Source organism: Heloderma suspectum, chromosome 8 (genome assembly GCF_057233095.1).
Source record: "Heloderma suspectum isolate Gila_16-S chromosome 8, 16-S_ref, whole genome shotgun sequence".
In the NCBI taxonomy this organism is placed as follows: domain Eukaryota; kingdom Metazoa; phylum Chordata; class Lepidosauria; order Squamata; family Helodermatidae; genus Heloderma; species Heloderma suspectum.
In genome coordinates this window covers 44,851,486-44,879,135 of record NC_139465.1, presented here as the reverse complement: position 1 = coordinate 44,879,135, position 27,650 = coordinate 44,851,486, and the positions used below count along the sequence as shown (strand labels likewise).

General features: G+C 46.2%; 1 protein-coding gene across 1 annotated transcript in view; it reads right to left on the bottom strand.

The window, feature by feature from the left end:
• CHST8 (carbohydrate sulfotransferase 8) overlaps positions 1-27,650 on the bottom strand; it is a 456,314-nt gene that overhangs the window by 166,571 nt on the left and 262,093 nt on the right. The gene's annotated exons all lie outside the window — the stretch shown is intronic.

Here is a 27,650-nt window from a genome sequence, read left to right as displayed (position 1 = left end):
AACTAGGACTACACAAAATACTCTCCACTTTTGTTTCATGGGTTGCAACAGATGACTGAGGTAGAAATAGGTGAGGCAAAAATTTCTCCTATGCAAGCATTCACCTTTTCCCCAATCCTGTTTTGTGCTCTTGTTTCTCTGGCTGCTGCTGCTGCAACATTTTATTACTTTAGCTGCTGTTTCTTTGTTTCTGGATTTGCCACATGGACAATGCCACCCAATCAGGAACCACGTAGTGAATGGGATGATGCCATGACCAATCATGGCATCCAATCAGGTTTGGCTACATGATCAAGTGAGAAAGCAATTAGGGTAAATTGAGGGCAACATATAAGGGCATTTTGAATCATCAAGTAAAGATTTTTTGCAAGGCATGCCAAAAAGTAATCATAACAGGAGTTTGGGCAGGCGGGGGAATTTTGTTAAAAAAAACATTGAACGGTTTCAGCTCATCCCAAGCTAAGATCCTCTCATCTATCCCATGAATGGAAACTTTAGGAACTTGATTTTAAGAAGAGTTGAGTAGTGGTAGATTTGGAAGTTCAGGCACTCATCACAACCATCCGGTAGCCATGCCTGCAAGGAGGGCCCAAAAAGTCAGGCTGCTGTGTTGATCCAGATCAACAAACCAGTTCTAGCAGTTTTCACCTCTATCTGGAGCAGGTTCTCTGGTGAAGCGAACAGCCTATTCAAGACCAAGCCGCCCTACAATTCTTTGCATTGCAACAGGGAACAATCTATTGTTGCTGTGAAAATAATTTCCACCCAGCTACGCTCAGAAGGAACAGTGAAGAGCGAGGGAGGCAGCAGATGCCCTCAGCATCATATCTGCTCATAAAGAAGTGCTGGTGCTGCATCCCTCTGAGCCCTGGATCCACACGCCACTGGAGTAGAGCTAGAACAATCGATTAAGTCCCCTTTTCACTGGAAAGCGTTTTCATTTCTGATGTGCTTTTGACTGCCCCCATGTAATTTTCAGGGATGGGGGAGATTTTAATAGTGCACCTTTGAGCCAAGATGCGAACTGAAACTAAGACGTCCTTCACAATGTGCATGTGTCCAGATTCTGCAATGGAGTTCTCCAGTAAATGAATGCATGCAAAATGCATGTGTTAGCGGAAAGAACGTTTAAAATGTATTATATTGGGAAATTGCTTACAAAACTGTGTATATTTGGCAAAAGTGGGTAAAAACGCATGTATTAGGAGAAATATGTACAAAAATGCTTATGAATTTTCATACAAATGTAAACAAAAAATCTCAGAGTCAACATTCATGCTGAGGGCACTTTGTCTGGGGTTGGCTCAGGATTTCATGGTCTCCATAACAGCCATGAGGCTGTCCTGACATGTAGTTGGCCTAACCCATGTAGCAGGGCATATCCCAGGCCTGGTTTTCTCAACTGGACATGGAGATGGTGATCTGAAGGTGGGGGACTTTGCACCAGTCCCCTTGTCATGGTCAGATCATTGCTTGCTGCAGTTTAGACTTACAGCAGTTTTCCCCCTCTGCAAGAGCGGGGGACCTATGAAGATGGTCCATCCCCGGAGGCTAATGGGCCAGATGGTTTCCAGAGGGCTCTGGCGGGGTTGCTGGCTGATATGGCTGGCACTCCTGTCAAAGCCCTGGTCAACCTGCAGAATGCAGAGAAGAAGGCCAGGATGTCTTCTTGATCATTCCAGAGTGCAGGACACGGAATAATGGGCTCAAGTCACAGGAAGCCAGATTCCGGCTGAACATCAAGAAAAACTTCCTGACTGTAAGAGCAATACGACAATGGAACCAATTACCTGGGGAGGTGGTGGGCTCTCCCACACTGGAGGCCTTCAAGACGAGGCTGGACAGCCATTTGTCAGGGATGCTCTGACTTGGATTCCTGCATTGAGCAGGGGATTGGACTCGATGGCCTTGTAGGCCCCTTCCAACCCTACTATTCTGTGATTCTATGATTCTATGACCCAGGCGATTAACATGATCGCTCCTGAGTGCCCTTTCCAGAGTAGAGCTTGTATGGCTCCATGGTATACCCCAGAGCTGAGAGTGATGAAACAAAATAGGAGACAGCTTGAGTGCAGGTGGAGAAAAACTCCTAGTGGATGCAATTGAACCCTGGTGTGTGCCTATGGCCAGGTACAGTCAAAGGCAGTGAGAGTGGTGAGGAAAACGTATTTCACTGCCTCTATTCAATCATCCATATGCTGCCCAGTGGAGCTTTTTAGGATTGTCCGGGACTTTTTACATTCTGGCCCTAAGGACACTATGGAACCATCTGAGGCCTGCTGTAATGCATTGGCTAGGCACTTCCAGAATAAAATCTCTTGCATCCGCCAAGACTTAGACTCCAGTATTACTGCAGGTGAATCTGGTGACTTTTCCAGAGCACAGTCTTGTCCAGTTTTCTTGGATGAGCTTCAGTTGGTACAGCTCGAGGACATGGACAAGGTGCTTGGACAGGTTCACACAACCACTTCCATATTGGATTCTTGCCCCTCTTGGCTAATAAAAACTAGCAGGGAAGGAACAGCCAGCTGGGCTAGGAAGGTGATTAATGCCTCCTTGCGAGAGGGAGTGGTCCTGGGCCGCCTGAAAGAGGTGGTGGTGAGATCATTCCTAAAGAAATCCTCCCTAGACCTGGAAAATCTTAATAATTATAGGCCAGTTGCAAATGTTCCATTCCTGGGCAAGGTCCTTCAGTTAGTGTTTGCCAACCAGCTCCAGACGCTCTTGGATGAGACCGATTATCTGGATCCATTTAAATCGGGATTCAGGACAGGTTTTGGCACAGAAACAGCCTTGGTTGCCCTGTATGATGACCTATGTTGGGAGAAAGACAGGGTGTGTGTGACCCTGTTGATTCTCCTTGACGTCTCAGCGGCTTTCGATACCATCGACCATGGTATCCTTCTGGGACGGTTGTCAGAGCTGGGAGTGGGAGGCACTGCATTGCAGTGGTTTCACTCCTACTTGGAGGGTCAGCTCCAGAAGGTGGTGCTTGGGAATATTGCTCGGCCCCATGGATTCTCCAATATGGGGTTCCACAGGGGTCGGTTTTGTCCCCCATGCTGTTCAACATCTACATGAAACGGTTGAGTGCGGTCAAGGAGTTCTGGAGTGCGTTGTCATCAGTATGCTGATGACACGTAGCTCTATTTCTCCTTTTCATCTTCCTCAGGTGAGGCTGTGGATGTGCTGAATCAGTGCCTGGCTGTCACAATGGACTGTTGTTGTTCAAACAGGGAAAGTGTACATTTGGGCATGCATTTTTAATCAAAAAGTGTTTTTTTAAGGGTGCACTTTTCCATAATGTGCACTTTTTGAATCACCATTGCAAAATACACTCACATTTGCACTGGGCAGCTTGACTTATGTGGTAAGAAGTTCCCATTGACTTGAATGGATCGGGATTCAGGACACTTGACAGCTAATTAAGAAGAACAACAACGAACCAATCTCAGTGCAATTTTGCCAATGTTTGGCTATTCATAAAACCCAATCTGTCCAACCATTCCCAGTTCTCTAACTTCTCTCTCCAAACCCCAAGAACTCTGCAAAAAGGCCATTTTTTTTACAATGGGGAAACTCCTGTGTCAGTATAATTATCATGATGGTTTGTTTTAAATACCAAAAGCAGAAGCTAAAAGTGAACAGGTGCAGCTTGCTGTTTCTCTTGCTATATACACGCATTTTTAGTTTACCAGCCAATGTTACAACACTGGAGAACTGTACTGGGCATGCTCAACTTAAAAGAAACTATTATAAATTGTTATTTTATTTATTCATTCCATTTCTATACTGTCCAATAGCCAATGCTCTCTGGGCGGTTCACAAAAATTAATGAACAAATAAATTTAAGCAAGGGACAAAAGCAATTATGCTGTGTATCCACACCTTAAACTCCTTGCAAAAATTACATTTTTATCTGACCGTTCTTCCTCAAGGAAACTCCTCAAAGCAGCTCACATGATTCCATCCCCTCTCTGGTTATTTTCAAAACAAGACAATGATATATGTTAGATACATGTTGTCTTTGTGTAAATTGTCTGTTGGTGCATTTTTTATATTTTAAATTTTGTATATTGTACTTTTAATGTTTTAACCTTTGTAAACTGCCCAAAGAGCTTCAGCTATGGGGTGGTATAGAAACGTAATTAGATGATGATGATGATGATGATGATGTTCAGATGAACTGAAACTATTTTATTTATTTATTAAATTACATTTTTTTTATTTATTAAATTTATTAATCGCCCATCTGGCTGGTCACCCAGCCACTCTGGGCGATGTACAACCCACCATAAAACAATTTAAAACAATAAAATTTTACCATAATTTTTTTTTTTAAATACCCTAAGCCACCCCAAATGCCTGCCTGAACAACCACGTTTTTAATGCACGACGGAAGCTCACTAAAGAGGGGGCATGGCGGAGTTCCCTAGGGAGGGAGTTCCGCAGAGTGGGGGCCACCACAGAAAAGGCCCTCTCCCTCGTCCCCACCAGTCTAGCTGTCCTGGCTGATGGGACAGAGAGAAGGCCATCCGAGGCTGATCTTGTTAAGCGGCCTGTCTGGTGCTGCTGGAGGCGCTCCTTAAGATAGGCTGGGCCGGAACCATATAGGGTTTTAAAGGTCAAAACCAACACCTTGAATTTGGCCCGGAAAACAACTGGTAACCAGTGCAACTCCTTCAGCACCGGAGTGATGTGATCTCGCCGGCGGCTGCCTTTAATCAGGCGAGCCGCCGCGTTCTGTACCAGCTGCAGCTTCCGAACCGTCTTCAAGGGTAACCCCACGTAGAGTGCATTACAGTAGTCTAAACGAGAGGAGACCAGGGCATGTACTACCGATGGGAGCAGATGGTCGGGAAGGAAGGGGCGCAGCCGCCGTATCAGATGGAGATGATACAGCGCTGTCCAGCTCACAGCTGACACCTGAGCCTCCATGGACAGCTGGGAGTCCAAAATGACCCCCAGGCTGCGGACCTGGTCTTTCAAGGGTAGCCGTACCCCATTCAACACCAGGTCAACATCCCCCAGCCTCCTCTTGTCTCCCACCAAAAGTACCTCGGTCTTGTCAGGATCGGGATTCAGGACACTTGAACTATGACTGTAGAACAGCCTTCCCCAATCTGGTGCCCCCAGGTGTGTTGGACTTCAACTCCCAACATCCCCCAGCCAGCATGGCCATTCTGACCAGGTGACCAGTATGCATGGTTGTCTGGGGAATGTTGGGAGTTGTAGTCCAACGCATCTGGAGGGTGCCATGTTGGGGAAGGCTGAGGTAGAAATTCAGGTCGCTATGAACTGAAAGACTGGAAAAAGTCTGGCCATGCTCAGGAAAGCTCCTTAATCTGAGTGAGCTAAAGCTTAGTCAGAGTTCTTTTATATGCTCTTGGTAAGTCCTGTGCTCCCCTTCCCAGTATGCCTCTGTGTGCCAGTTGCTGGGGAAGATGAGCAGGAGGGTGCTGTTGCAGTCATGTCCTACTTGTGGGCTCCCTGCAGGAAGCAACATAATGCTGGACCAGATGGACCCTTGGTGTGATCCAGCAGGGCTCTTCTTATTCTCTTATGACTGTAGTCAGCTTTGGCTCAGTCCATTTGGGAGTTTCCCCAAGCTTGTTCAGACAAGGTCAGGGATTGCACAGGGCTGTGCAGGGACCCCGCCCCCCACAACCCGCTTTGGAGGCTGATTCAGATCTTCTGAATTGGCCCTAGCCCACTTTGGGCTGATTCAGACCCAGTCCGACCTCCTTCAGTCTCCATATCCAAAGCAAGATTCAGGCACCTGAATCAGCCCCCCACCCTCTGCCAAGCTGTGTCCCCCAGTTGCCAAGCCACATGGCTCTCCCCCACTGCCGTGCAAGCCCCCTGCTCCTTACCTGGACCCATGGGGAGCACCTGCAGCCACCGCCCTCTACGAGGGAGTCACCATTTTCTTTTACAATGTCAACACTTCTTCTTTGGTAATGCAATCCTGTCCAAATGGTGTCCATAGGGCCATCATGCATGCAACATTACAGGCATAAAAGAAAATGGTGACTCCCCCATAGAGAGCGATGGCTGCCGAAGCAGTCCAAAGCGCTTCGGATCGATCCAACCCACTTTAGACCACTTCAGCCCGACCCCGACCCACTCCAGAAGTGGACTGCTTTGGTCTGAATCACCCCAATCCGCTTTGGGTCTCAGATCAAAGCGGTGCACAGCCTTATTGCATAGCTTTTTTGCTCCCAAAGCTTTGGAGCTTCACAGAGTGGTGCCCTGTGGACTATTCAGTTGTGTAGCGGCAAATTTGGAGTGCAGGTGCTCGCCGTAACAGTTCCCCCAAAGGTTGTCCAAGAATTCAGGTAGCTGTGTTGATTCCCTTGTAGGCCCCTTCCAACCCTACTGTTCTATGATTCTATGATTCCTGTCAGCAAACCCATTCTAGCACTTTCAACCCCCACCATGAGCAGTTCTTCTGTAAAGCTGCTCTTTCAAGACCCAGGCACCCCAAAATACTTTGCATTATAAAAGGTATAGCTCACAACAATATATTTTTGCTGGGAAAAATCCATTTTCCCCAGCTGCTGTGAGGACTGCAGCTAAGCTCAGAAGGAACAGAGAATTCTGAGGAGGTGGCTAATCCCAGCTGGTCCAGAATGCTGCAGTCCAGCTGTTGACCAAGACTGGTTACAGGGCACACCTGACTCCCTTCTTACAACAGCTTCACCAGCTATCGGTCTGTTTCTGGGCACAATTCAAAGTGCTGGTTATGACCTATAAAGCCCTATACAGCTTGGGACCAGGCTTCCTGAACCACCGCCTTCTCTTATATAAACCTGGCTGGTCTTAAGATCTTTGATAGAGACCCTTCTTTTGAGATCACTGCCTTTAGAGGTACATTTCATGGCAATGCAAGTGAGGGTCTTCTCGGTGGCTGCTCCCAGGCTGTGGAACTCCCTGCCAAGGGAGGCTAGGTTGGCTCCTTCTCTGCTGACCTTCTGCCAATAGGCAAATGCCTTTTTTATTCAAGCAGGCCTTAGGGGTGTAAGCAGGCCTGTTGGGCTGGATGCTATTTTTATTCTGTCATTATTGTGTTGTTAATTGTCTTCTAATGCATTTGCCTTGAGTGTTATTCTTCTTGGTAGGATACAAATCAAATAAATAAATAATCAAAAAGCTACAGTGCTCCAACCCTGCATGCCTGTCTCCACTACTCTACTGAGAGTACTGTACAATTTCAGGTCATAGGCCCTTCTGAGTACAGGGGAGAGTCCAGAAGAAAGATTAGGCGAAGCCAAGTTCAGATACAAGTTAGAGGAATCAAGGAATGGATAACATCTCAGAGAGCTCCAAGTGGGCCTGGGCTGGAAGCCAGACAGGCACAGCTTGGATGGTGCTCCAACAAGTGGCTAACTCAGACTTAGCCTTAAATAGGAGTTGGGCTTCCTGGAGGCTGCTTGCTTCTCCCACACACATCATGAGGCCTTCCTCCTTAAAGGGCCCATGCTTACTTTTGAAGACTTTGGCTGAGAAAACTGGAAGCTGAAGGCTCCCAAAGGTATATTGTGAAAACTACTCCCACAAGGAGAGTGCTCAAAGATTACACCCTGAAAAAGGACTTGATTTATATGTTTTCAGGATATCGTATCTTGTGATTTTGCCATCTGAGAGCACATTCATAGGACCAGTTTGTCCCATAACATAAAGTCACCTTGTGATCAATCTTCTATCTTAAAAATGTCAACAGTTGCAGACATAAAACCACCTATACTTCTGTCTTAGCCATCATGGCCTGCCCTTTTTTTTTCTCAACTTGATCAAGCTACATTTAAATTTAAAATTCACCCCATGGCTGGATAATGTTTCTTTGTCATATGGTCTCTGTAATGATTTGCCGTGCCACATCTGTCTTGTGAGGTCAGCCAGTTGTTTACATGTCTATCTGATTGGAAGGATGCTACCATGACTCCTTTCCCTCTCTAATCCTGGGTAGCGGCACCCAAGAACTCCAAGCTAGTTATCTGCCTGGGATGAGGTAGCAATAGGGATGGGCGAACCACCCTGTGCCTGCCCTGCTTGCTGCTCGCCGGACCCCCACTACATACCTCCCCTGTTCTGCTCCCTGGTCAAGCCGGCGGATGGTCCATGGGTGCCCAGCGAGTGGTGCACAGCTGCCTGACTTCTCCGTGAGCCACTTTTTTGCATAAAATGGCAGCTCATTTTTTTTCCGTAAAACACGTTTTATTTATTTTATTTATTATTAAATTTATTAATTGCCCATCTTGCTGGTCACCCAGCTACTCTTACATTACATTACATTAATGTAATGTTTTAATGTTTTACATTAATGGTAGCTGTAAAATGGCCATTTACACAAGATTACAGGTGTGAATTTACACAATTTACACAAGATTACAGGTGTGAATGGTCTATTAATGCCTGTAATCTTGTATAAATGGCCACTTTACAGCTGCCATTTACTTAAAATGTCTTTTATGTAAAACAATAAGCCACAAAATGGTGGCTTGCTGAGGAGTCGGGTAGCCGCACGCCACTTGCCAGGTGGCCACGGACCACCTGCCAGCTCAAACAAGGAGCTGAATATGGTGGGTTAGTAGCGGCAGTCCATGGACGGGAGTCCAGGATGCTGAGTGGGGGGGAGTCTGCCAGACTCCACCCCCCTCTCAGACTCCTGCAACATTCCTAGGTAGCAACCATCTGAGGCTTCTCAACACTGTGGCTATGCAGCTTGTTTTTCTTGTACTTCCCTGGGGGTGGAAATAGGTAAACACAGGGAGGTGATCCAAGTGGCTAGGCAGGTGGGGAGGGAAGCCTCTCTTGGTATTGCCAGAAACTCAGACCTCAGGTCCAAATTGAACAGTTCAAAGAAGAGATAAGAGACAAAAAGGAAAAGCAGAGTGGGTACTGGAAAATATACAAAGTACAAAATTAATTTCTGTGAACTGCCCAGAGAGCTTCAGCTATCGGGCAGTATAGAAATAAATAGGTAAATAGGTTGCAAAACAGCCACAATGCAGGGGTCACCTGGAGGGTTGCAAAACATGCAGCATTCTTTGGATGGTCAAAGGAGGGGGTGACCAGAGACCGGTGTGACCCTTGAAAAGAAAAAAAAAGAATCATATTCCAGTTTTATTATGTTTGGCTGGGGGAAGTGGGAGGGTGGGGAGGGCAAGGGTAGCTATTCAACAAGTTTCAACCATCAGAGGACTGGCATATGCGGGAAGAGCTGCTTCTCACCTTTTGGAGCTAGGAGTTGGACTATCAAAGTATTAATTAAAAAGGAGATGGCTGTAGCTTTCTCTGGGAGAGTGGATATATCAAAAGGCTTCCTCAGGAAACCTTGGGGAAGATGTGTGTTATTCCTGTGGGTGCCAGAATCTTAGTCAAGGATGCTTGTAGCTTTAAAGAAACACACAGTGAAGGGCAGCTTCATTTCACATCCCCCCGCCGGATATTTGGGACATAGATCATCCCTTCTAGTAGCAAGAACCACATGCTTCTATTAGCTTAGGACCAGACATTCCACAACCTGCTGCTGAACAGATGGAACAGAGTCTCATATGATGAGGGTGACCTTTAATTCTTCCAAGATGATCTAAACTAGCAGTAATTGCATTTTCAATATAATCAGCGCAGAATTCCCAGGGTGTTTACTTTTAAAAGGGTTGATGTGTAAGCACTGTTTTAAGAGGTTCTTTTTAATGGTTTAACACTGTGTAGTATGTGTTGGCTAACAAATAAACAAACTCCCTGACTGATCACTCTTATTGGAATTAAATCTGGACTGATTATTAAGCCGTCTGATCACATCTACCATCTCCAGAGAAGAAGACATCTGGGACAGTACAACCATCATTTGTAATAAGCAGCTGAACAATACATCCTGAATACATGAATATTTTAGTCTCCATTGGAGGCTGGCTGGGCATCTTATTAATATGAAGATGGGAGAAGATCTTGACCAAAGCGCTGACCCAGGGGAAGTCTGTACACGTTGCAAATGTGATCTTGACATGGAACTCTGCTTTGGAAATGATCCCAGGGGACAGCAAAAAGCATGACAGTGACAACAGCAAGGCCATGGACTCTGAGTTGGGAGAATAAAACAACATCTGGTTGTATGAGAAGCTTTCAACGCAAAGAGAGAGCAACCTGTAAAATGACCTTTACTCTGAGCTATGCAGATGTGCTGGGTAAACCTAAGAAGTGGAGGTGCCACCATCCAGTTGTTTAATGAGTTGCCTGTAAAGGGCAAACATGAAATTAGAGATAAATGAGTTTGTTGTTACTGAGATGTTTGTTGACTCGCTCTGCTACAGGGTTTCCTGATTAATTTCCATGGAGAAAGCGTTAAGATTAGCTAACCATTTTGTATTAACAAAGGCACAGAAGCGACTTGGGAAAGTTGGAATAGTGCTCACTTGCTCCTCTACACAGACAGTTCTGCTTGAGAAAAAAGGGGGAGAAGAGTATCTGGATGGAAAGGTGTGGAGCAGAGGTGCACAACCTCAGGCCCATGGGCCAAATCTGGCCTGCCAGGAGACCCAATCTGCCCACCTGGGGTCTGCCAGATGGCTGCACTCTGCCCTCCCAACAACTGATAGTTTCGTGGTTTCCCAGCTTTTGCACAGGATCTTTCGCCTTCTTGGTTGAAATGCTGGGCTGAGTTACTGGTGGTAAAAGCTTTAAGTATTAAAAAAATTATATTTCTGATATTTTGGCCCCACTTCTTTTGCACAGGGCCCTTCCCACCACTGGAATGCACCCCTCCCCCAGAGAGTCTCTGAAATGCAATTTGACCATCATGTTGAAAGAGGTTTGACCCTCCTGATGTAGAGAATGTGCCTGTGTGAGTTGCTTGGGGGCACATGCAACCCTACCTATCTGAGCCAACAGTGTGATGTGGCAGCTATTTTGGGCTGCATTAATAGAAACATAGCTTCCAAATCCTGGGAAGTACTAGTTCCCCTCTACTCAGCACTGGTTAGGCCTCATCTGGAGTACTGTGTCCAGTTCTGGGCACCACACTTTAAGAAGGATGCAGACAAGACAAGCTGGAGAGGGTTCAGAGGAGGGCAACAAAGATGATCAGGGGACTGGAAACAAAGCCCTATGAAGAGAGACTGGAAGAACTGGGCATGTTCAGCCTTGAGAAGAGAAGACTGAGGGGAGATAGCGCTCTTTGAGTACTTGAAAGGTTGTCACAGAGAGGAAGGCCAGGGTCTCTTCTCCATCATCCCAGAGTGCAGGACACAGAATAATGGACTCAAGTTACAGGAAGCCAGATTTTGGCTGAACATCAGGAAAAACGTCCTGACTGTTAGAGCAGTTCAACAATGGAGCCAATGACCTGGGGAGATGGTGGGCTCTCCCACACTGGAGGCATTCAAGACGAGGCTGGACAGCCATCTGTCAGGGATGCTCTGACTTGGATTCCTGCATTGAGCAGGGGGTTGGACTCGATGGCCTTATAGGCCCCTTCCAACCCTACTATTCTATGATTCTATGATTCTACCTGTATGCATTCCTGGAGCATGTATTCTCCAGCCCTTGGTCCCCGGGGTCAATTTCTAGAGCTGAACATGCAGGAAACAGAAGATCCTGCTCTGTTGACCAGACAAAGCTAGAAGGCCAGCCAGGCATCAATGTTTTTATACCTCGCCTGGGCAACCCGAAGGTTTCATGTTGCCTCCCAATGTACACCACAAAAACAATGCACACTGTTATTCCTGTTGGTGCCTTAAGGAGTCTCCAAAGCCTGAGTGAATGCACACACTTGATGGTAGCCCACTAGGCCAACTCTAAGCCTCAGGCCATGCCTTTCTGGTTGAAGCCTTAGAGCTCCTACAGGGGTAGTGCCTGTCAGACCTGACTCCCTCGCAACATCAGCAATCCAACACATGTCAACGAAGAGCAAGTTATTTTTTTATTATTACAGCACAACACAAGCACAAGCACTTCACCAAAGTCCACAGATCAGAGTCCTTCCTGAGCCCAAGTTTAAATGAACTCAGATAATCCAAACATGAGCCAGTAGCAGGGTCTCAAAGGCCAGTGGTTTAATCCACAACAGAGACACGGGATTACAGTGGTTTAATCCACAACAGAGACATGAGACATGGGCATGTAGTAGTTCAGGGTTCAAGAGTAGTCCAAGCAAAGAATGTCCAGGATCAACCATGCTGTACCCACAAACCTTGCTTGTCTGTGGGCCAGCTTTTGTGCAGGGGCGGGGCAACTATAGTTCCTCACTTGTTAATCTATCCCCCTGGGAAAACTTAACCTGGAGTCAAAAATTCTTCCTGACAAGTTGTTTTTCCTCTCAGCTTTTCAGCTGGTGGTGTTCCCTGGGAAACAACCCTGGACATGACCCTTCCTCCTCAGCTGAGCCTGCCTCCTGGCCTCTTGTCAAAGATGTTCCTTAAACTGGGGCAATTCAACCTTTTTGCCAGGCTAGATCTGGCTGCTGTGAGGGAGGAGCAGCTCCTTCCTCCTGACTGAAATCTACTGTGAAATCAGGCAGAGGCAAATTCCCGGCACCCTGACCACTGGAAACGTGACTAGGCCCTCACATCCCTCTGTCTATGAATCGGATTCTTCCTCCGAGACCACTGGAAACGTGACTAGGCCCTCACTCACATCCCTCTGTCTATGAATCGGATTCTTCCTCCGAGACCACTGGAAACGTGACTAGGCCCTCACTCACATCCCTCTGTCTATGAATCGGATTCTTCCTCCGAGACCATGGATTCAGGGGAAGGCATGACAGTGCCTTTTCCTGAAGTCACAGCTGAACAATAATAAGAATGATGAAGCTGAGCAGTGTTATAGTGCAGGCTGGAGAGAGATTGTGGCTCACCAGCCAGCTATACCACGCACTAGCAGGGAAGGAAAGCACCAGAGCACAACCCTAACCGGGAGCCACACCCTACCAGCTGAAAGTCCTGCCCCATGTGTATGGGTCCTGGTTGTGGTGAGGCAAGGTAAGACAAAGACATTCTGGGGGCACTCAAAAGTTTATGCCCTACAGTTGAGCTGGGACAGGTCCCATGGCTGAGCGTTCATGCACATCCCTATGATGGGAGCTGCTTTTAACTGGTTCTCATTCTCTAATTCAAAGGACAGGTGAATGGCCTATCGGAGTTGCAGGACCACTGAATTGTACCTGGAATAAATGTCAGCTGGGAAGTGGACAGGAGCAACCTCTGCAGCATGAGTGGGAACCTCTGGCTCGGGGACCAAATCTGGCCTTCCCTGGGTCCTAATGTGGCCCTCTGATTCCACATATGGCTACACCCATTTGCCCTGGCCCCATCTCTTCTCCTGGCCCCACCCCTTTCCCTTAATCACGGATTATTTGATGGTTTCCCAGCTTTTGTGCAGTTTTTTTACAAATTTAAAAGGCTAAAATCCCCCCCCCCCCCGCTTAGTTACTGGCACTACGAGCCGTAAGCTACGATATGCTGGCGTTGTGCTCCACCCCTTTTGCCTTTGGTGCTGCCCCCTTTGCCTTCAGCCCCACCCACCAAGGGAATGCAGCCCCCGAGAATGTCTTAGAAGTTGAATTCAGCCAGCCCTCGCCTGACAAAGGTCTCCCACCCCTGCTGTACAGACTGGCTGGGACTGAGGACTCTGCTTCTGCAGTTGTCATGTGCAGGTATCATTAATTTGCTCCTTTCCACAGTCACACCTCCCACACATCCTACTCTTTAATTATTCTGAAGCATGTTGTTTACATTGCTCAAGTGCTGCTATAGGGCAGCAATTCTATGACTTAGAGATGCGCTGAACATTAGGGATGCACCACCACACACCTGCTCTGCGTGCCGCTCACCATACCTCTGCCACGTACCTGCCCCTTGTTTGGCTCCCTGGTTATGTTGGCAGGTGGTCTGCGGGTCCCGCTGTGCAATGCACGGCCGTCCATCTCCTCAGCGAGCCACTATTTTGCATAAAAATGGCAGCTCACTGCTTTACGGAAAAGACATTTTACGTAGATGGTGGCTGTAAAGCAGCCATTTACGCAAGATTGCAGGCATGAATGGTCTATTCACGCTTGCAATGTAGCCAATTGGATTTGGCTATATGATGACACCAATGACAGCAAATGAAGGAAATTGCGAGGAAGGAATGGTAAAGAAAATGTGGAGGATGAAAGGTGAACACTTTTACAAGGAGTGCTGAAAACTCATCATAAAAGTGACATGCTTTGGCACTCCTGAAAACGATGCAAAAAACCTATAAGCAATTTCGGCTTCATTCTCCTGACAAGCCCCATTGTAACGAACGTGAGCTATTCTTCTGGAGGACCATGCCCATTCTCATGGTGAATTGTGTCCATTCACAATATTGCCGTGCTTCCTGAGCAGAGCACATGGGAAATGGCTTACATCTAAATGACCATTTTGAACCTCAGGGCGCTTTGAACCTCAGGGCACAAGGAAAAGATTCAGTACTAAATTCCAAACTGCCTTAGGCCTCTGGCTCAAGGCATAGAAACCCAACAGCAAATTAACATAAAGTAGACACAACAGACTTTGAAAGTAAGCACTGTGTGATATATCACCCCAACAAAAGAGAAAGATGCTTGATGTAAGATATAGAATTCCCCAGATTTTAAAACTGCGAAGAAGAGAGGAAAAGATATACACAAAGGCATTGTGGCTTTGACTGTGGCATCAATAGACATAAAAAGAACAATTGCTCATTTTATCCTCTCCTTTTTGCCACATTTCAAAATGCTTTAGATCTGAAATGGCTTGGGGGGGTGGTCTTAATTAAATCTAAAATACTAAAGAGCTCCATTGGCAAATGCTGTTAATTCAGAATGAGAATGCTACATACAGAGAGACTTTTTTAGCAGTTTATCTGTTTCGTAATTGCATGTTGCCCTGAAGCCATGTTATCATCAGTAACTTGTTGCTTCTTTCTGTTTCTGACTTTAATGTGACTGTCAGTTGCCTGTGAAGCTGCTGGAAACTCCCTTCCGAAAACACAGGGAACGTTCCTCGCTAGTGGAGAGACACATCACCCTGGCATGAAGCGATCCCCATAGGCCTGGCTCATCCCCTTTCCCCTCAGGGTGCAGAGCTCCACATGTGGTGGCTCCCCAGGACACTGCAAGGAGCGGGAGCAGTCCTTGCACAACCCCAACGTTCCCATCTGCACATCGTGCAAATTGCTCAAGTTCTGGAGGTTGAGTTCCTTGCTGGGCAAAGATATTAAAGCAGCAAAACCCTAAATATTGCAAATATCCAGAATCCAAACATACACTCTCATCTCTGTGTCCACAGTTTGCCCCCAAATTAAGGGGAAAGATCACATATATGTTGCATTAGCTTCATGAACACACCACACATGAATTGCCCCATATAGACACCCTAGGGCAGAGGTGTTCAACCTTCGCCCCCTGGGCCAAGTCCAGCCTGCCTGGGGTTCCAGGCCCCCTGAGGTTTCTCAGATGGTCATGACCCCTTCTCCTGGCCCCACCACCTTTGCTTCAACCACCCATCATTGGGCGGTCTCCCAGCTTTTGCACAGTCCCCCCTCCCTTCTAAAACACCGAAACGCCTCTCCTAAGACTTAATGACTGGCAGTGAGAGCTTTAAACTGAAATATGCCGACATTTGGGGGATTTCTAATATCTTTGGCCTCACCCTTTTTGCCTTCAGCCCTACTCACCACTGGAATGTGGCCCCTGAGAGCTTGCAAAGAATTGAATTCAGCCCAAAAAAGAGGTTCAACACCCCTGCCCTAGGACTAAAGAAAAATGTAACATAGCACAGGTTCTTCACCCCTGGAGTCAACTTAATTTCCTTGTAGCCTCTGAGTTTGCATGACAGATGTACACACCAGCGAACTGAATGTTGATTCGGCCCTTTCTGCTCCCTCCATGATGTTTCAGGCTAGCTGCCAGCTTAAGCTTTGCTTAATTTTTTTTTAAAGCACCACATGCATGTTTATTCACTTATATGTTTTGGTCCCTGTTCTGGAGCGGCTGCAGAAGGGAAGCTATTTGTCACCAGCTCTGTGCTGCCCCATTGTAAAGGTACAGAAGCTGTCTTAATTACAGTTCTTATTTTCTGAACTTTCTCAGTGTAGGAAGGTCGGGAATAGTTAGGGTGAGGCCAGGCATACTGGGGACAGGGCTGGCATGTGCAGTCACATGTCCCTCACATGGGTTGCTAGTTCCCGTTCAGGCATAATGCCCAAACATGGCTATGGATGTTACTCCAGTAGAGGTCTGGAGTTAATGGAGGGTTTAAGCAGCCACATTAACACGTTTGATGCCTCTGGGTGTCCCCCACCCCCAAGGAAACAGCAGGTACTTAAAGAGGATGTGCCCCTTTCCTCACGAACTGGTTCTAATTGGGCAGAAAGATCTTCAGTCTTCCTCCTCCTCCTCCTCGTCCTCCTCCTCCTCCGTCTCAGTATCCTCAGACCCATCATGATTGTAAACGGCCCTACCCAGGGCTGTCGCTAGATATTTTGCTGCCTGTGGCGAAAGACAACATGGCGTCCTCTCCTCATCCCATGCACAGAAGCCAGAGAGAACTACAAAAATCCAAAATATGTTGGCCAAGCGAAAGAACACTGCGGCAAAACTAGCTGGGAAGAGATATGGCCCAACGGTGGCCACATTTTGAGATGCCTTCTCTCCATCTGGTGGTCATCCTACTCATGTAATGGGGGAGGCTGTTTTGTTCTGTTGTGTATTTACAACATGATCTATTATTGTCTTTTCCAAGAACTGAGAGAACAGATAAAATGTATCCTTGAATCTAAGTAAGTAATATGTTGGAAGAGATCTTTAAAGCGCTGTTTTCGATGTGACTTTCTTCACCCAACAACTTTGAATGAAGTGGGTTCTGTGGGGGTGAGAGAGTTTTGTTTTGCTGGGAAGTTAATTGGGTAGTTAGCTATATTGTACACAGTTGCACTCCACGGCAATAAGGAGCGCTTCTTCTCAAAATGCGTGGGTGCCGCATGATCACAGAACAGAGATCCCAGCTGCCTCTAATTAGAACGGCCACAAGGAAATATGTCATGTTTTGCATTCCTTTCTGTGGATCACATTAGTAAAGGGGCAGCGTGAGTGTCCTGGGACAATGGAGCTGGGAACACTCACATGATCTTTATGCTTTACCAGAGGATTTAAAAAAAATCAGTTTATACTTGAGTGCTGAGATAGGTTACAAGTACAGATGAGTGAATCTGGTTGGGGGGGGGGGCTTTCTCCTACATTTTTTTTTTTTTAATCTCAAGTTCTTTCTCTTTTGAATATGAAGAACTTTGCCATTTTTGGTAAAAAAACTCTTATCAGAAACAAACTGAAACTAAATTCTCAGCCATCTGCATTGGCCACATTCAATAGGTACAGCTGTTCCCAGCATGGAAAGGACCATGAGGTACGTGCCTTCCACATAGCTGTTAAAGATGAGGAGCCTGTCAGAAAAAAGGAGGTGGCAATCCTAATTCAGCAACACAAATATTATTGCATGTACAGGGATTCAAACGCAGACTTCTAAGAGCAAAGGACTCAAAGCTCTGGGCCTGGATGAACACCTCTTCCCATTTTGGTTTCTCCCATATTTGAGGAGGAGGATTAGGGATGGCGTGGGCGTCTGGTTGGGGCTTGAAGCTTGGCGATTTCTCACCAGCTTGGCCCCCTGGACGCCAGTTCACAGCCGCTCACGCTTGCCCGACTCAGCGCACTCAGGTGGAGAGGCCCGCGGCTGCCTGCTCTCTCACTGAGCTACCTGTCCCACTGCCACCACCGTGGTGGCAGGGATAGGAGGAAGAGAAGGGAGGTGTTTCCTCTTTCCTCCTCCCATCCCTGCTACTGCTGTGGCAGCAGCAGCAGTGACAGCGAGGACAGGCCCTGGTCATTTTACCCAAGTGTCTGACACTGACATAAGCGTCCAGCCTGCCCGCATTGCCACTGCCATAGCGGTAGCAGGCATGGGAGGAGGAGAGGGAAGCAGCACTCTGCTTTTTCCTTCCCCTCCCCACTGTCGTGGCCAACTGAACGCCGATCATTTGGCACAAGTGTTTTCTTCTCCATTTCCGCAAGACGATCAGGACCAGGAAACTACAAGCTCTCGCTGGGCACCTGCAAACCATCCGGCAGCTTCTCCGTGCACCCACCAGGGTCGGGCAAGCGGCAGGAGCGCAGTGAGCAGCAGCCAAACAGGGCGTTGGGGAGTTTGCACATCCCTAATGATGATGAAGATAAGCGCATGTTCTTTTTGTCCCAAATATGGGGAACATCGTGAATTTTGGTAAATTCTTGGTAAACTGAAACAAAATTCTCCCTCATCCTTAGTTACAAGAAGGGATGGATGATTCAGTCTATTTCTGGTCCATGTCAGTTTATCATGGCTTCAATCATAAGTCTGTTCCGTCCAATTTCAACAGCAGTATGAATTCTTTTTTTAAATGAAAAGCCACAGAAAAATGTATTTATTTTCTCATTCTTATTTTCCCCTCACTTATGCATTTTTGTACACCATTTTCCCCAATATATGTATTTTTGGATGCAGCTTTTCCTAACATGTACATTTTTGTATGCAATTTTTGAGCCGAGAACTGCATTGCAAAATATGGAGGAGATCCAGGAGGTGTGAATTGGGTAAATCCATTAAAAAAATCTCAACGGAGCAAATTCCTCATACTTCTCTAGTGTTCTTTCCAGGTTTTTTCTTCTTTTTTACTGGACAAGAACGGAGTCTTCAGAGAAGACTCCTTTGCAGTTTCATGGATTCAGCCTGAGGATTGAAAGTTCAAACCTGGTTTGAAGAATTCCAGAATGTATGCTTAAAAAAAAAAAAATTCTTTGTAAGGTTAGTATACTATTTTTTCAGCTGTAATGGTTCTCAAAACTGCTTCACAATAATAAAATCAAACTTATAGGTGGATCATATCGCCCCTACAATGCTAGGTACTGCTGATGGTATCAAGCAATAATATCATATTCAAATGGGGCAGTCGTGTTAGTCTGTGGTATGAAAACAAAAAGTGTTTGTGGCACCTTAAAGCCAAACAGTGTTCTATTGCTAAGGCGGGAGTGTGTTTAGCCCACGAAAGCTCATGCCTTGGTAATACGGTTAGTATTAGTACTTAGTAAAACACGGTTAGTCTTTAAGGGGCCACAAACTCTTTTTGATTGCAAAAATATCATGTGGTTCCTGGCTCTGCTCCCCTCAAAAGTAGCAGCTTAGGGAAATTTGCATTTGGACCACAGAAGCATGAAACTCCCACTCCCCATGGTCCTGATCCTGCTTGTCCCTCCATGGAGCTGCTATTTAATTTTTTTAAAGGTGTGCATTAATTGCAATCACACAATTAATGCCATGTACTATTTGGCCCTAAGAGTCATGCTGTGAGATGACTTGAAAGCAATGTAACCATGTGAGATGCATGCACCATAGTTGAACTGATGTCTATGTAAAATTGACCAGCAATATTTCTGCATCAAAAGAACTACCACATATATCAGAAGACACTGGTGCTATAAGAGGAATGATCAAGTTTCCATGTTAAGAACTTCTTGGCAGTTCATATTGCATTGCCCAATGAAACAGTTATTCTTCTAACCAAGAAATTTATCTTTCAGCCTCATGCTACCATCAAGCCTTATGCTGGATGCACTGCCTGACCTTCTCACATGGAAAAATTACTGAAAAATCTCCACTGAGAACAACTCCCTGGCAGCAGAATTCCTTCACAACATCTACAAAGTGAATGATTAACAACACAATCTTTTGACTTTGTGAATATGATACTTCAGGGGAAATGCAATTTGTGGGCGGAAACAAATCCTTTTCCCTTGCGGGTTTGTATTCATCCCCACACCTCAAGCAGCGATGGAGTTATAGGCCCATGTAATTCTCCCAAAGTGGTGGGAGGAGTTAAGCATGCACCAATGAAAACTCTGGAATTGCTAAAAGAGTTTCTCTCCTTCCAATCCCTGAGAATCTATAGAGGTACTTTGTATGAGGGGTGACAGAGAACCAAGGTTATAGTAGGGATGGGGAAGAAATTCATTCAACTTAGCATTTTAATCTGACCTTAACTAACTTTACACTTTTGACTCAATACATGAACCAAAACTCATTTATCCTTCAATATTTCTACTTTTCTGAATTTTTTAATGGAGTTCTCCAATCAAAAAAATGAGTTCAAAAATGTTTACATTAGGAAAAAGTGCACACAAAAATACAAAATGACATTACAAAGCATTTTATCAGGAAAACCGCTTGCACAAAATGTGTATATTAAGCAAAACTGCATACAAAAATGCACGTATTTAAAGAAATGCACACAAAAATACATATGAATGTTCATGTGAACTTATAAAAAAAGAATTCTCAAAGTTTGGGATGAACTGAAGACTGGAAAAATTCTCAGTGTTTAGGGTGAACTGAATTAAGACTGGAAAAATGAGAAACAGAGAGAAATCTATCTATCTATCTATCTATCTATCTATCTATCTATCGCCCATCTGGCTGGTCACCCAGACACTCTGGGCAATGTATATAATAAAACAGTTAAAACAATAAAATTCTACAGTAAAAACATTTTCTAAAATACCCTAACCCACCTCAAATGCCTGCCTGAACAACCATGTTTTTAATGCATGGCAGAAGCTCCAGAAACTGGAACTGGCATACTGTGAAATCCAAATGAGTGTGAGGAATCTATGCTCATTCAGGATTTTTTCTAACACACTCTGATGAATGCGCAAAGAGGTTCCAGAATGTCTTGTGCACATGTTTTGGCTGACAGGATCATCTGTTTCCAATTATAATAGGTACATTTATGAATTGCTATTTCACAACTAGATTGCTTGATCAACCTAAGGTGAAGGACCCATTTTGGCCACAGCATGGAGGTATACTGTAAATACAAATCTTAGGTGGTTAAAGGTAGCGTAGTGGCAAATTCAGAAGTGCAGGGTCCCTTCTTTACAGTCACAGCCACACCCCCTCCTCAGATTGTACAACCTTGTAAGATATACCGCCTTCAACTGGGATCCAAAACCAGTGCAGCTGAGAGTGAGGCAGGGGGATTTCAACTGGACGTCTGAGAAAAACTGCAGGGGTGTTAAAATCTTTGTCACCCACTCACTCACTCAAACGCAAACATTTTAGGTTTTCAAAACATGACACTCTATGGAAGCGTCACCCTCTCAACTCAGCCCTCATGGACAGATCCCTTCTCATTTGCACAACAGCCCCCTTGCACATTCCTTAGCACCCCAACAGTACCCATTGGCCTTCCCTAAGCTCCTTCATTATATCTCCCCCCTCCCGCTCCAACAGAAACGTCCACACACCCAGCTGGATTGAACCGCAAACACACACACCTACCTTCTTTCTCCTCTCCCCGCAACTGGTTTTTTTTCTATCTCCCTCCCCTCCACCGGGGTTTGTTTGCCCAGATACTTGCCAGCCTTGTACCAAGAAGTGTAGCTGACAGAGCAGGTTGCATTTGGCAATTCCATTTAGTGTAGAAATTAATGTTCAAGAATTAACAGTGCAATCCAATGGGTGTTCATTTCGAATTAAATTTACAGAGACCTTGGGAAGGCAGCTAAGGCTGCAGTCCTGTGCACACTTACCTGGGAGAAAGCCCAGTTGGCAATTGAACATAGTGGGACTGACTTCTGAGTAAACACGCATAGGACTGTGTGATAAATCCTAAAAACTGGCACAAACCAGCTCTTACAATGAATATTAATAATTCAATAGCTGAACAAGACATCATCTTGCTTCTCATTTGCACCACCCATCTGCCTCCCCCTTTTTCATGTTCATCAAGATGTGAAAGAAACTTTTCCATAAAATTTCTCCATCCCCCCACTGTAAAGCACAAAAAGGCACCAATCCTAAACACACTTACTGAGGGAGCTGGTGTATCGCTGCTGCGGCCCTGCTCTCCTTTCCTGCCCTGGGACTGTAGGAGTGGGATAGGATGGTGCCCTAGCTGGCTCTGGCTGCTGCTGGTGCCGGGGTATAGTTTGGAGAACTGCCAAGAATGAGTTTAAGCATCAGGAGTCTTAAGGGTGATGCAGCAATGACCCCCCCCCGCCCCCCCGCTGCACACACCATAAGCAAACCTCAGCTAAGGTTTAAATCCTCAGTTTTAAATAAAAGGCACAAAACAATGGGAGCCTATGTTCAAGAGGAGGACAAGGGCCTGGGCCATTCACACCTCCACACCCTTACTTCCTAAATATATGAGGAATATATGAGGAATAAGGAGGACATGATGCTGATGATAACCTGTATAATCAAAAAATAAGTTTCAAACAGCTATGTAACTTTGGATTACAAATTAAATTTAAATTTAGATTGTAAGCTTCTAGGGGCAGAGACCTGACCTTTTTGCTTAAGATTCTCTGTAAAGGACCACATATATTGTAAACACCAAAGTCTGTGCATCTTCCGGAAGCAGCTGAAGACATGTTTTGCTCAAACTGTCTTTTGGTGACCAGCAACAAGGAAAGATAAAGTAGATTGATTAACGTATTGTTACCAGCCCTGAGCCTTGGGGATGAAGTAGACTATACATCCAATCAATCAATTAAATAAATAAATAATACATCGTATATGGTAGACAAGAGTGATGATATATTTTTTTCTACCTCAGATAAAATAGTAACCCTATCACATGGATAGAATAAGCCTCATGGCCATGGGGCTTACTCTCAAGTAAGGGCAAAGCAAATATACGGAGGAAATGAGCATGTATGGGGAGGGGGGGAAGAGGCAGAACAAGAGAACAGCTGCTTTACTTAACACATTTATTTAAAGACCATCAGGACTAGCTGCTGCAAGCAATAGTGACAGCAGTGACTGCTCCAGGGCTCTTCCAGCTGCCTGCCCTGCCCTACAAGTAAACAGTGGTGGCAGCACACACCCCCCACGCTCCTGCTGCCACCGTGGCCAGCAGCAGCAGCCCTGAATGGGTGGCTGGTGCTGCAGGATGACGATGGCAGCGCTGGGTGTGCAAGCACGGAGCGGGGCAGGCGGACAAGCCCAGAGCTACAGAAGAGACGAGGGGAGGTTGCAGCACTCCCTCGGGCTCCCACTCCCGCCCCCTCTGTCTGGCCAGCTCTGCGTGGGAGACAGCAGACAGCCGCCCGCCGCCCGCACTCCCCATCCTCTGCTCCCTCCCCCTCCCCTAGCAGACCGCGGCAGGCTGGGCGCTGGCTTCAACAAAAGCACAGGAGCAAAGCCCCGGCACGACCCGCCACCACGACTCCCCTGGTTGAAGGACAGAAAATGAAGCTGCCGAAAGCTTTCTACCCAGCAAAGACTTTGAGCGTGGAGTCCCTCCTGTCCTACTAATATTGGCCCCAGAGTCTGGCAAGTGTGCTGATGGGGAAGTGTGGTATTGTGGTAAGTGAACTGCGTGTTGGGAGTTGTAGGATAGGCATGGAAAGAAGTGGGGAGGAAGAGGACGTGAAAGGGAGGAGTCAGGAGTATTGGAGGGGAGACTGCTTGCTTGAGTTTCAGTTTTAGGAAAGGGCTAGTGAAGGCTAGAATGAAGAAGCATTCAGGTAGCTGTCCCTGGTGTCTTGGGATTCTTGCAACAACAACTTGGAGAGGAGGGTGGGGTGGCTCTTCCACCGTTGACGCCAGCACCCCCTTTCCTCCAAGCCCCGGGTGAGCCAGGCATCCCCTTTACTTCTTGGCCTAGGATGCCTGAGGCCTGTGTGCTGGCTATTCACGATAAGGAACATCCAGATGCAAGGAAGCGTGCATCGCTCATCCATCGCTTGGGAGCAGAAGCTCAGAGGATCTTCCATAATTTACCTGTTGTGGATGATAAATACGAGATAGCTTTGGCTGCTTTCAGAAACCTTTTTGTGCCTAAAGTTAATATTGTGGTGGAATGCTATTAATTTCGCCAGCGGGGACAGAAACACGGAGAAACTACAGATCAGTATATAGCTGCTCTGAGGGAAATGGTTGTTACTTGTAATTTTGGAGATATGGCAGAGGAAATGATTCGGGATCAGTTGGTGGGGAAAACAGTGATGCCCCGCATCAGGGAACGCCTCTTTTTAGAAACTGATCTTACCTCGCAGAAAGCCATGACAGTTGCCAGCCGGATAGAAACTGCAGTGGCAGAGGCAAAGCTAATGGATCAAGGCATGATAGAACCAGTACAGGTTGTGCTGCATTTCAAGAAAATCCTGAGGTCTATGGACAAGTTTAAAGATGGTACAAATAAGTAGGGATGGTAGAGAAATCCGCCACGGACCCCAATGAGGCCGGATTCAAAGGAATCTGGCCTCCGGAGTCCATGGCAGAATGGCACCACTGACCTCCGCTTCCCTCTGGAATCCTCCAGAGCCGGATCCTCCCCGCGGCGACTCTGCGGAGCTGCCGGCCGGCTCCGTATTGCCAGCAATACGGCCACCATTGCCATGCCATATCACTAGGTTAAGGGCTGACTCCAGACACAAATGGTGTCCACTACACCATTTACAGCCGTAAAGCTCTTAGATTAACCTAAATGCAGCCGTAAATGGCTGCATTTTGCTTAAACTAAGGGCTTTACGGACACAAATGGCATCCACTACTCCATTTGCGTCTGTGGTTTTTCCCGAAATAGGCTAGCATAGTGGACACTATTTGGCGTAGTGGATGCCATTTGCATCCGGAATCAGCCCTTAACCTAGCGATACGGCACAGCAATGGCAGCCGGCCGTATCACTGGCAGTACGGAGCTGGTGGCCGGCTCCACGGAATCACTGCAGACCAGAGCCAGCCAAAGAGGATTCCGGGGGGATGGACGGATCACCTCCCCCCATGGGCAGATTCCCCCCTGGAGCAGCAGGTAGGGAGTCCACCCATCCCTACAAATAAGTGCCCAAAGCCCTCAAAATGTGCACAGACAGTATGCTATCGCTGTGGATCAACACAACATACAGCATATTATGCTAACTGCCCTGCAAGGGAGGCTCAGTGCAGACCGTGCAAAAGGAAAGGACATTTTGCTAGGGTATGCCGGAGTGCCCAGTCTCAACAATCTATAGGTGAAGCTGCTGTGCCAGAAGTTACTGTTTTAGGTCTGGAAGAACTTGCTGAAGCTACTACAGTGGACAGAATGACATGCGTTGTTAACAGTGTGTGTTCCTACGATAAGGAAGTCCCAGGACATTGAGTTGATGTTAGATACAGGCTCTGCAGTCTCCATACTGCCCAAGTCTGTTTATATACAATACTTCAGTAGCTCACCACTTACAGCACCTAAATTGCGTCTTGTAACTTACTCAAGGAATCCCATCTCAGTTCTTGGTTGTCTATCAGCAAAAGTAGCATTTGAGACAAATTGTGTGGCAGCTGAGTTCTACGTTGTACCAGAGGGAACTTCCATCCTGGGCAGAGATCTTTTTGTTGCACTGTGCATGCAAGTACTTAATGGGACTATCACCTCCATACCACACAACAATACTACAGTTCATACTTCACTTGCAACCATAATAGCTCACAACACAGAAGGAGAATTAGGCTGTGCAAAGGGCTTCATTCACAAAGTTAAAATTTGACACAATGTGAGGCCAGTACAACAGAAACTACGCCGGTTACCATTTGCTGTGAGAGATGCTGTATCACAGGAACTTAAAAAATTAGTGCAGAATGACATCATTGAGGCTATTGATTCTTCTGAGTGGGTTTCCCCAATTGTTGCAATTACAAAGAAGACAGGAAATATCCATCTTTGTGTGGACTTGAGGGAGCCAGACAAGGCCATGGTAGTTGATAGCCACCCACTCCCTCACACAGAAGAAATCTTTACTGAACTGCAGGGAGCCACATTATTTTCCACCCTCGACCTACAAAGTGCATATCATCAAGTCTTATTAGATGAGGACAGCAGAGACCTCACTGTATTCATCACCCATGATGGCTTGTTTCATTTTAAACGTGTCCCAATTGGTTTAGCATCAGCCCCCAGTGCCTTTCAAAAGATGATGTCTCTGATTCTTAAGAATCAGCCAGGAGTTCAGTGCTATCTGGATGACATTATCCTATTTGGACAGACCCCAGCACAACATGAAAAACGTCTGCAAACTGTCTTGCAATGCATAACAGGTGCAAGACTAAAGCTGGCTCTTTCCAAATGTGTGTTCAGACAGAAGGAGTTACCTTTCCTTGGGCATACTGTATCACAAAATGTATTGAAACCTGATCCTGACCATGCCAAGGCAGTTACAGACACTCCACCACCTAAAGATGTCCAAACACTGCACTCCTCCTTGCATACATCTTGGTATGCAAAATTTGTGCCAGATTATGCATCTGTAGTTGAACCCCTACGTCTGTTGCTTCGGGGATCTACACCCTGGATGTGGACATCAGCTGCACAAACCAGCTTCAAGACAGTGAAATCATTGGTTAGCCCAGCATTGTCCTTATTTGACCCAGCACTACCTACCATTGTGACTACAGATGCCTCTGACTATGGTCTTGGGGCTGTACTTACCCAAGTTCATGGAGACAAGAGTGAAAGGATAGTTGCTTCTGCATCCAGAACTTTACAAGGGTCAGAAAGATCTTACTCTACAGTTGAAAAGGAGGCACTGGCGTACGTATGGGCTACAGAGAAATGACAGACCTATTTGTGGGGTCGCGCATTCACATTGCATACTGATCATAGAATCATAGAATCATAGGGTTGGAAGGGGCCTACAAGACCATCGAGTCCAACCCCCTGCTCAATGCAGGAAGCCTGATTCCCAGGCGGTCTCCCATCCAAGTACTCACAATCCATTGACAACCTTGCTTACAACTAAAGGTTTGGGGAGGGCAGGAATGAGGATTACCAGATGGTCTGCTAAACTGTTGGCTTTTACCTACAAGATAGAGTACAGACCTGGCACTGAGAATTTTACTGCAGACTGTTTATCCCGGCTACCTTTGCCATCCTCAGAAACTGAACAAGATGAGGACACAGAGGTGATTGCTTCCATCACATCTGCTCTGACAGCTATTTCCAAGGAGCAGTTTAAAGCTGCTTGCTTGTCCTGTCCAGTACAATGCAAACTACGGGATTACCTCATGGTGAAATGGCCACACAATGGCCCCAGCACAACATGAAAAAGTCTGCAAACTGTCTTGCAGTGCATAACAGATGCAGGACTAAAGTTGAACCTTTCCAAATGTGTGTTCAGACAGAAGGAGTTACCTTTCCTTGGGTATATTATATCACAATATGGATTGAAACCTGATCCCGACCATGTCAAGGCAGTTACAGATGCTCTACCACCTAAAGATGTCCAAACACTGCACTCCTTCTTAGGCCTGAGCAACCAGAGGTGATTGCTTCCATCACATCTGCTCTGACTGCTATTTCCAAGGAGCAGTTTAAAGCTGCTTGCTTGTCCTGTCCAGTACAATGCAAACTACGGGATTACCTCATGGTGAAATGGCCACACAATATGCATAATGTGGATCAGGCCCTGTTGCCCTTCTTTAAGATTCATGAGGAATTGTCCTTATATGATGGGTTAGTGATCTGGGGTACTCAACGTCTCATTATGCCACCAGAATTACAAGCAAAACTGATACAATTGGGCCACGATACACATCAAGGGATTGTACGAACCCAACAACGACTGGGTAATTTATACTGGT